This window comes from Scylla paramamosain, chromosome 1 (genome assembly GCF_035594125.1).
Source record: "Scylla paramamosain isolate STU-SP2022 chromosome 1, ASM3559412v1, whole genome shotgun sequence".
NCBI classification, from domain to species: domain Eukaryota; kingdom Metazoa; phylum Arthropoda; class Malacostraca; order Decapoda; family Portunidae; genus Scylla; species Scylla paramamosain.
In genome coordinates, this window is record NC_087151.1 from 14,897,501 (window position 1) to 14,907,500 (window position 10,000).

Consider the following 10,000-nt stretch of genomic DNA (forward strand, 5'->3'; position numbering starts at 1 on the left):
TGTTTGACAGTAAGTACAGTTTACGGCCATTTTATGGTTCTGTGTTGTATAAAATGCCTTGAAGGAACCTAACATGGGCTGCGGCGCTCATTGTCCAGAAAGTGGGTCGTTTCAGAGTGTTTTAGAGCACTTTTCAGTCCCGGCCACTGACCATTCGCGTCTGATGGTGTTAGTTTTATCCCTTGATTCGGCCTCATTACTGTGAGTAAACACGAGTCTGTCAGGTAGACACACAGACAAAAGGACAAAAAGTTAGACATACACTCAGATAGATGAGCAAGCTGAAAGGCAGACAGATAAACGGACCGAGTATGCTTCGTAATGTATATTGTTGGTATTTCTCATAGCAGAGCTGCTTCTTTGTATTGTGGTGAAAACTTTTTCCGCTTTTTAATTATTTCCACGCACCTAGTTCTTCTTTTAAATACTTATCTTTCATGAAGCAGAGATAGCCAGCCCGCTGTGCAACACTTGAACTGTTTCCTCATTCTTTTAATTTTATTTTTCGAACAGTTCTTGTGACTCGTTAATATGAAGTGTACCATGTTTTTTGTTGGCTTCGTCACAGCCTCGTGTAGATTTTTTTTTCTAGATAAAATCCAGTATTTTGGTATTGATAGTGTTTACATTTATCATTATCATTTATCATCATCCATACTGACTAATTTCTTCATTTCTCTTGGAATCTTGCAGGGCATCGCGCCAGCAGCAATGGTGCCGCTTATCCTGCCCAACAGTCCTGTGCTGCCTTCCGTCCCGAGTCAGTCTTCTCGGCGGCTTTAATCAATATACATATACTTTGGTAAATATTTTCCCAAGAGTTTCTCACATGCCATCGTTCAAGTACTGGTGGCAATTTCAAGTTCTTGCATGTTGTTTGTTTGGTGAAGGCATGCACATCGCTCTGGATTGGTACAGTAGTTGACTAAAATGACAGTGAGATGAGTGTCTTTCTGGATGTTAAAAAATCATGTAACACTGATAACAAGTAATGATGAAAATACAAAGATAGTATTGCAAATCTCCTGCAGTATTTTCTATGATTTTGAGGAGATAACTCGAAGGTATCAATGCAAACATGTACTGACGAAGTGACAGTATGATAGATAATTAATAGTTTATTGTATTATTAGAAACAATTGCAAATGACATTGTTCATACCTTTTATTAGCTTTCATTATTATTGCATGGTACATATTTTAACACCATGATAAAGCTAACATATTTTTTACGAGTCAAAAAAGTTTTGCCAATCGCAGAAAAAAAGTCCTGCTCAATACATCACTCCCCAAAGGCAGAGATAAGTTCTAAAAGGTTGGCTAACTGAGTTATTAAAGAGTCTTCACCTCACTTGGGTACTCTTTGATTACTCAGGGATAGATTTTGTATGGAATGGGATTTATCTATTTGTTTATTTATTTCATTTTTTTTTTTACTCATCTCTTCAAACAGGGGGTTAGTTGTGACTCATATTTTTCACATTTCGCGAGGACAGGCTGGCTAATTGAGTTGCGGAGGAGTCTTAATGCTCCTCTTTGGAAACAGTCCAGGGAAGGAGAAAAGACAAAAATAGAGTTTTGGAAGCTTAACAATGGAAGGGATAAAACAGCGAAGACGTTACGGGTTAACTCTATTCGTATCACCAATAAGATCAGTAAAGTAGACAGGATAGAGGTGGACGTATGAAAGCCTGTTGTTACCTTACTTTCTTTTTGAGACTGTTCACCTGGTTTATTGAATTATTGGGTTGAAAAGTTTCCATGTTACTAATTATCATGCTGTAGTAGTGAAGCGAATGAAGTATTAATGCCGAGGCCCTTCACACCGAGAGTCACGGCATGTTCTCCAGCGTTAGTGAAATATTTTATATGTTTTACTGGCTGATGAACTTTTACGTATAAGACAGCATCATCCCTTGGTTAATTATTACCAAGCCTGCTGGTTAATGTAAGGCTTGGCTCTACGCTATGGACAGCCAAGGTGTGTTATTATGTTAGCTTTTCATTTCCAGAGGGGATGTCTCTCTTCATTTATGATATTGTAAATGCGTATGGTGTTCAAGCCAATATAGATAGATAGTTAGTTAGTTAGATCGATAGATAGACAGATATATATTTAGATAGATAAATGAGAGAGATAGATAGATAGATGGATGGATAGATAGATAGATAGAGAGAGAGAGAGAGAGAGAGAGAGAGAGAGAGAGAGAGAGAGAGAGAGAGAGAGATTGACTGAGAGAGACTGAGAGAGAATTTACATAGGAAAACAAACTGCAAACATTTCATTCCACGAAAAAGAAAAAAAAAAAAATCAAGATTATACGATACAAAATACTTTTTCAAATGACTGAGTGTGTCGTAGCGAACCAGACATATTGAGTTAGTTCAGTTCCTTGTGTGTGTGTGTGTGTGTGTGTGTGTGTGTGTGTATGTGTGTGTGTGTGTGTATGTGTGTGTATGTATCTAGCCCCGTCTAGGTAACGTGTATAAGGTCCCATCATTCCATCATATCTTCCTTTATTCAGCTTGCCATTGCACTGCGCCTCCCCGGGACCTCGCCCTTATCACCTACCTCCTTGCCACACTCCTCTCCGCTTGTTTGCTCCTTTTCCCTCACATACTTGTTACCCTCTCTCTCTCTCTCTCTCTCTCTCTCTCTCTCTCTCTCTCTCTCTCTCTCTCTCTCTCTCTCTCTCTCTCTCTCTCTCTCCCCCTCTTTCCCTTTCTACATACACGAGAACATATTTATCTCAAGCTTTAAGGCTCTAAATGAAAGGAGAGGTGCAGTGGTGTGATGTATGAGATGGAAAGCAAGGAATAAGCGATCAGGAATGTTGTTGTACTGCTCTTGTAGTAGAGGCAGAGGGTGCAGGAAGGGGAGGTGGTGTGTAGTATGGTAAGTGAATGTGTGTAGTATGGGTGGCTGTGGTGCAGAGACTCGTGTTGAAGTTGTTTATTGAAACAACACACACACACACACACACACACACACACACACACACACACACACACACACCTGGGCGGGAGCTGTTCAGATAAGCAGGATGAGTCACAGTAACGGTAGACATTCTTCATCTCTTGAGTCTTGCTGTGTCTTTCTCTCTCTCTCTCTCTCTCTCTCTCTCTCTCTCTCTCTCTCTCTCTCTCTCTCTCTCTCTCTCTCTCTCTCTCTCTCTCTCTCTCGTTGCTATATTGGATTTGCAATACGCAGTTTCTCTTTTTATGCCCTAGTTTTATTCTTGTACTTTTGCGTCCTGAGAGCCAGCCACTGTTGTTGGTGCTGTAGTTTTTGTTCTCTTGTTGCTGCTGCTGTTGTTATTGCTGTCGTTGTTGTTGTTGTTGTTGTTGTTGTTGTTGTTGTTGTTGTTGTTGTTGTTGTTGTGTTTGTTGTTGTTGTAGTTGTTGTTGTGTTTGTTGTTGTGTTTGTTGTTGTTGTAGTAGTAGTAGTAGTTGTTGTTGTTGTTGTTGTTGTTGGTGTTGTGTTTGTTGTTGTTGTAGTTGTTGTTGTTGTGTTTGTTGTTGTGTTTGTTGTTGTTGTTGTAGTAGTTGTTGTTGTTGTTATTGCTGTCGTTGTTGTTGTTGTTGTTGTTGTTGTTGTTGCTTTTGTTTTTGTTGTTGTTGTTATAGTTGTTGTTGTTGTTGTTGTTGTTGTTATTGTTTTCATCAGCATTATCATTATCATCATCATCATCATCTTTTCTTCTTTCTTTGTTTTTCTCCTTTTTCTTCTTCTTCTTCTGCTGCTGCTGTTGCTGCTGCTGCTGTTGCTGCTGCCTTACTGCTGCTGCTGCCTTACTGCTGCTGCTGCTACTACTACTACTACTACTACTACTACTACTACTACTACTCTACCATCACCATCACCACCACCACCACCACTACTTATCACCTTCTCCCTTCGTGGCCTCGCTGCATCTACGCCAGCCTCTGTTCCTTCCTTTCGCCTGCCTTCTTTGTGCATGGCTCGTTAATTCATGTAGTCTCCTCCTCCTCCTCCTCCTCCTCCTACCTCGCGCTGAGCCTCGGGACGCCTCCTCAGGTCCGGGCCAAGCACACACATGATAAAAAGCTGAGGGGAAAGAAAAGAAATCTGCTTCATGTCAACACTCTACGTCGACAGGAAGAATCTGCATTGACAAGTTGTTTACGCTGGTTAATTATGACTGCCACTCTCCCCCTCCCTTCTTGCCCTTCTTCCTCTTCTTCTTTTTATTCTATTTTCTTCGTCTTCTTCTTCTTGTCCTTGTTCTTGTTCTTGTTCGTGATAGCTGTTGTTGTTTCTGCTCTTGTTGCTGTTGTTGTTGTTGTTTTGTTGTTGTTGTTGTTGTTGTTGTTGTCGTGGTCGATTTCCTCCTCCTCCTCCTCCTCCTCCTCCTCCTCCTCCTTCTCCTTCCCTTACTCTTCCACCGCCTTCCCTCATTTTTTATTCATTTTTTGTTGGCCTTGATTTCTTTCTCTCCAGCAGCCACTAAAGTTTTTTTTTTTTTCCCTTTTAGTCAGCATGATGAAAGAATCTAGACTTGTAATTATTGTTTTTAACTCTTCTGTATGTAACGAGCAGACATTTACGGAAGAAGATAGTATGTGGAGGAAAAGAAGAGTGGAAAGAGGAGTAGGAGGAGAAGATGGATTCCAAATCGGTAGGTCGGGAGGTCGGTAAGTTGGCAGGTTGGCAGGTCGGGAGGCTAGCAGGGAGTGAGGTCGGGACGTCAGGTGGGTGTTTTCCGTGTTTGTGCTCGTCAAGTGGGAAAGTTGGTGATGCGTTCCTGTGTTGTTGATATAATACTCAGCGTCTTGTTAATTATCGTCAGGGTACACAACACCGCCCCCAGCCAATGAGCGGTTATGATTTGTGTCTCATCAGCCAATGGGAGGGCGGGCGACAAGGAGCTGCGGCCAATGGGATCAACACCCTGCAGCAGCTCAGGCCAGTGAGAGAGTGAGAGGGCTCAGAGTTCCCCCCCACGCCCCCCCCTACGACCCCCCACAACGTGTTTCCGAGCGGCAAGAATAGGAGAAGGCTGCTTCGGGAATCCATGAATAAATAAACACGATTACTCAGCGGAAAAAAAAGAAAAAAGTCATATGAATTATTAACAGATATTACTGGGTTTTGCATCTTTGTTTCTTCTTGCTCTTGTTAGTGTGGGTGATTCGCGGGGTGTAGAGGGGAGGGCAAGGCAAGTGGTGGTTAGGATGGTGGGTGTTGAGGTGTGTGTACGTGTGTGTGTGGAGATGAGAGGCCCCTGTTGCTAATAAGGTCAGTGTGTTCGCGTTGTAAGGCCATGTTAGCCCCGCACCTTGTTGGGGCCACGAGCCGCATCCACCAGGAACATTTTATTGTGGTCACAGCGGGAAGGGAGAGGTGGTGGTGGTGGTGGTGATGGTGGTGGGGAAGGTCGTGGCGTCTCATAATGTACAGTGTTCCCTCAGAGGTGCCAGAGGGGGAAATAAATAACACACACACACACACACACACACACACACACACACACACACACACACACACACACACACACACACACACACACACACACACACAGAAAGAAGAAAAACAGTTAGATGAGTGGTTTGGGTTGCATTAGACAAGCCAGTGGTAAAATGAAGCTGCACATTATAAGAATTTATAATATAGCACGCAGACATAAACGGGCGTGAGTTGCGACCCTCGTGTGTGTGTGTGTGTGTGTGTGTGTGTGTGTGTGTGTGTGTGTGTGTGTGTGTGTGTGTGTGTGTGCACCGGCAGACTCAGCAGGAGCCTCTGAGCCACACGGGATCGGAATTTAGATATATATTCATGTTAAGACTCTAGCTTGATTGTACCTCTGCGACGCCCGGGAGACGACGAGGCGCGGCGTCTGGTCGGGGTCTGGTGGGGGTGTGGTAGGGTGTAGGAGTGCGTGGTGGGCTGTTGTGGAAGGGGATGGAAGGACAGTGACGCAGCATTCCTTCTTTTCTTCCCTTTCTTCTTGTCCTCCTCCATCTCCTCGTTCTCCTCCTCGTCCTTCTCCCACCCCACCTTGAAGCACCGCCGTCAGGGAGGCTTGATGGGGAACCTTTTTGTATGTCTGCGTGATATGAAAGACTGTCCTTGTTTCGTAGTGCTTTTATTTTTACAGAAGTTTAGGAAAAGTCTGATTTTCGTGTGAATGTCGAGTCGTGAAAAATATGCACATCTGCTTTGCTTTGACGCGAAGAAACAACATGATGTTTGTCGACGGGAAACTTTTCAATGATACATATTGGTGACGCATGAGCTGTTGCGCAACACCAAACTGTCCCAGGAACACGATTTTAGTCATAAAAATACAAGTGAAATTCCACATGGTGCGCTGTACATGACACCATGCAGTGCTGGTTGTGCGTCTGCTGGGGAAGTGTAGAGGTGTTTGTAGCTTGACCTGAGGTGCCGCCACGACTGGTGAGCCACGGCTTGGTGCCAGACGGGCCGGGACACGGGATCCGGGAAAGGCAGTGGAGGGTCGTGTTAAGGAAGCGAGGGTTGTTTAGTGAGCCATGCAGCGTGCCGCCTCGCCACCAAAGCCACACCACCAGTCTGCCTGATTGTGACTTAGGTGTCGTGCGTCCCGCCTCCGCCACCGCTGAAAGCACCACCGCTGAATTAAATTGTCATCACCGTTATTGCTGTATTGTTATAAATTTAGAGGTGACTTGATTGCTCAGAAGTCAGGATCGTGAGGAGACGATAATGGGGCGCGCTGAGGCGGGAAGGCGAGGGAAGGGACAGCATGGACGGGACCTGGTAGTTTTAGACAGAAGTTAAGACACGATATTTATTTTTTAAGATAAATCTTATAACATGAATTTTAATATTGATGTTTCATTAAAGTTTTAATTATCTTTGTTTATTCAAGATGGTGCAATGTGAATACAGTGTTGCCGGCATTAAAATGTCGTTGTTTTCGTGCTCGTTACTTATGCATATGCTTATACATTAGTTAGTCTTGGAAATTGCATATATATTTGATTGTGTGCTTGCTCCATAATGCAGTTACTCGGGGGCTGCGAGGCCTGCTGAGCGTGGGGAGAGTAAGTACCCCGTGGCCGCCACTGTTAATTCCCAGTGAGAGAAAAACTCCAAGGTGTCCCGCGGCGCCCGCTGGCAAAAGGCGGCAGTGGTCATTACCATATTCATGATCTTCACATTTTGTTCCGCGGGTGCCCTCCCTTCTGGCGGGCGGTACACGCATCCCTCGGCCATACACCCCTGGGGAATTCCCCTGGTATAGATAACACACTGATGGAGTGACACACCTCCTCTGTGAGTGGAGTGTCGTTGTATGGACGTAGCGGAGGGGTGGTGGTGGATGGCGCGGTGCGGATGTTGGTGGAGCAGCGGCGGTGTACTGGTACGCTGCACCGCTGCGGCGCACCGCACAGCACTCCCGCGCCTTGCCCTGATAGATGCTCCAATAGACAGGCAGATGCTCCAATGGAGGGGTAAATCGAGATGTACGGAGCTGTACAAATCCATTCCATCCATTTATTCACGGCGTTTTATACATTTATAAATTTTTTGAACATATGGAAATTTTTGTGATTGTACAGCAGTGCAGTCAGCAAAGTTCAATGTGGCTCGCGGGATCCGTAGAGTGTATGTGGCGTGGGAGGGATTCGCTTGATTAATTAAAACGCAATCAGGGAGTCATAATGGAAGTAGAGGTAAACATTAATGAATTTTATCAGACCTTTACAATGTGAACAGAATTTTTTTGTATGAGCGACACGGTGCGTATGGTTGTGTGTGCAAAGACAGGCTCTCTCTCTCTCTCTCTCTCTCTCTCTCTCTCTCTCTCTCTCTCTCTCTCTCTCTCTCTCTCTCTCTCTCTCTCTCTCCAATAATTCCCGCCAAAACATCGGAGTGTCACTACATACTTTCTGTGACGAGGAGAACGTTTCCACACCTTTCATCATTTTCATCTGGTTCAGCATCCCTCTTTCCTCCCTTCAGCTTGTCCCCTCACTCACTCCCCTTCCTTTCTCCCGCCCCTCTTCCTCTGCCTGTGCCTCTCCCTTGCTCTCTCCCCTGCATGAGCAAAAATAATACATACACCAATACGTCGAGTCAGCAGGCAATACATTTTCTTCCAATGTATGAAATTTCCTGTTTTCCATCAGTTACCAAACCTATCCTGAGAGAGAGAGGAGAGAGAGAGAGAGAGAGATGAGAGGAGAGAGAGAGAGAGAGAGAGAGAGAGAGAGAGAGAGAGAGAGATTAATAGATACATAAAAGAAGAGAGGCGGCAGACAAATGGATAAATGGAATAAGGGTTATTGTGAGAATGCACTTGCCTGCCCTGTGTTCTAACTCACTACACACACACACACACACACACACACACACACACACACACACACCGGCCACCAGACACACACGTAGACAGACAGGTGGTAAGATGATCCTTGCAGTAGGTGGCTCGCTTGTCATCTATTCCCTATTGCAACACTACTGAGACCCAAGAGGAGGAAGAGGAGGAGGAGGAGGAGAAGGAGGACTAAGGGAACGCAAATGAACAATACACAGCAGCAGATATGTTGTCTCTTTTAAGGTTACGTAAGCTACATTTTCTAAAGTAAAAGTAGAGATGTAAAATAGTAAAGACGTAGGAGGAGAAAGCATAGGAGGAGCAAGAGGAAGAAGAGTAGAGGGAGAAGGTAAAGAAGAAAAGAAGATAAGAAGGGATAAATAAGTAAAGAAAATAAGAGGGGAGGAGAAGCTAAAAAGAACACGAAGAGGAGGAGAACGAGAATGAAATATATTATTTAGGGAGTGTGGTAGAAAAAATTAAAAGTAAAAGAAAAAAAAAATGAATTGCTTACAATATGAACGGGTGAAAGGAGGGAGGAACGAAAGAGAAATAACATGGAAATCGTAAAGAATAATAGTAGGAGAGGAGGAAGAGTGCAAGCCAAACAATAACTGAAAGTCATTGATACGCGCCTTTTAGAAATATCCTTTTACACACACACACACACACACACACACACACACACACACACACACACACACACACACACACACACACACACACACACTCTCTCTCTCTCTCTCTCTCTCTCTCTCTCTCTCTCTCTCTCTCTCTCTCTCTCTCTCTCTCTCTCTCTCTCTCTCTCTCTCTCTCTCTCTCTCTCTCTCTCTCTCTCTGTCGAACTACGTATCATCAGTATTCTCTCCTTTTCTGTTCTTATCGCTTTCCCTCCTCCCTCTCCCTCTCTTCCTTCCTGCCCGTAGCTGCCCCTCATCCGCGGAATAATCAATACACTCACACAAGCCCTGCCCCTCCAAACCTTCCCACCACTCACACTTTTTATTAGTTTATCCTCGAAATTCAAGGCATAGATGACGCCTTTACGCCTTATGTACCTTCCTCACTTCACCTGTAATTAAAGAGGCCAGGTATATACCATTGCCGTAGACTAGGTAAAGGAAGTAGAAGAGGAGCAGGAGGAGGAGGGTGAGGAGAGGAGTACTCTAGATTCCCTGATTGTGTTTGTAGATGATACGTGATGAGTGTTGCCTGGAGAGCGGGGAGTTATCAGTCAGGTCAACATATTCGTAGCAGAAGTGTACGGGGAGTTTTGGTAGGGTAGGCTTGGCGGCGCTGGCTGGGTGTACGATAGAGCCGTGCAATCGAGAACTGAAGTGGAGGTAGAAATCTAGTAGGCGAACGAGTCATAAAGGAGCAGGGAAGGTGCGGGTGCAGGAGGGAGCTAGGGAGAGGAGAGGCTGGGTAAGGGATGGACTGGTGGGGGAGGGGGAGTGAGGAGCGAGATGAAATTAATGAGTCTAATTTTTCTTGTTCATGTCAGATAGATTTCACCGATGAATTTTTATCGACCGATCGGCTCAGTTCGTGACTTACACTGTCTGGCGGAGTGCTGACCCGTCTGGCTGACTGAGTTACATCTTTATTCCTTGCTCTTACTGAAGATTTTGTGGTTATCAGTTTGTGTGAGTGTAGGTGTCTTCCTTGCTGACA

General features: G+C 44.7%; 1 long non-coding RNA gene across 1 annotated transcript in view; it reads left to right on the forward strand.

Annotated features, from left to right (window-relative positions):
* LOC135096230 (uncharacterized) overlaps positions 1-10,000 on the forward strand; it is a 35,622-nt gene that overhangs the window by 21,763 nt on the left and 3,859 nt on the right. Inside the window, exon 2 of the long non-coding RNA XR_010264758.1 lies at positions 694-802. This is a non-coding gene — a long non-coding RNA (uncharacterized LOC135096230). The remainder of the gene's footprint in view (positions 1-693; positions 803-10,000) is intronic.